Genomic DNA, 538 nt, shown 5'->3' with positions numbered 1-538 from the left:
AAAAAAAAAAAAAAAGAGGAGAGCCAGAAGGAGAACCTGGGCAGAATGTTCATAGTCTATTTGTGGGGATGTTGAGGCATCATCTATAAAATAGGTTTTTAAAATAAGTTTTAAATTTTTACAATACGGTAACATTTCACAAAATCATAGCATTTACTTTATCCCACCTTATTTAAAATTGATTCCTTTGAGGCAACTCAAAAAATTAAACCCAACAGCATAAGAAAAACAAAAGAAATAGAGTTAAAGGAGAAAATTAAAATAAGATAAAACAACCCAGCCGGGCGCGGTGGCTCAAGCCTGTAATCCCAGCACTTTGGGAGGCAGAGACGGGCGGATCACAAGGTCAGGAGATCGAGACCAACCTGGCTAACATGGTGAAACCCTGTCTCTACTAAAAAATACAAAAAATTAGCCAGGCGTGGTGGCGGGCGCCTGTAGTCCCAGTCACTTAGGAGGCTGAGGCAGGAGAATGGCGTAAACCCGGGAGGCAGAGGTTGCAGCGAGCTGAGATCCGGCCATTGCACTCCAGCCCGGG

At 43.3% G+C, this 538-nt stretch overlaps 1 protein-coding gene across 1 annotated transcript in view; it reads left to right on the top strand.

Moving 5' to 3' along the window:
• The window catches only part of HM13 (histocompatibility (minor) 13), an 80,505-nt gene that overhangs the window by 39,206 nt on the left and 40,761 nt on the right, over positions 1–538 (top strand). The window lies entirely within an intron of this gene.

Source organism: Mandrillus leucophaeus, unplaced genomic scaffold (assembly GCF_000951045.1).
Source record: "Mandrillus leucophaeus isolate KB7577 unplaced genomic scaffold, Mleu.le_1.0 Scaffold206, whole genome shotgun sequence".
Taxonomy (NCBI): Eukaryota; Metazoa; Chordata; class Mammalia; order Primates; family Cercopithecidae; genus Mandrillus; species Mandrillus leucophaeus.
Note: the sequence above shows the minus strand (reverse complement) of the source record. Positions and strands in the feature narration are given on the sequence as shown.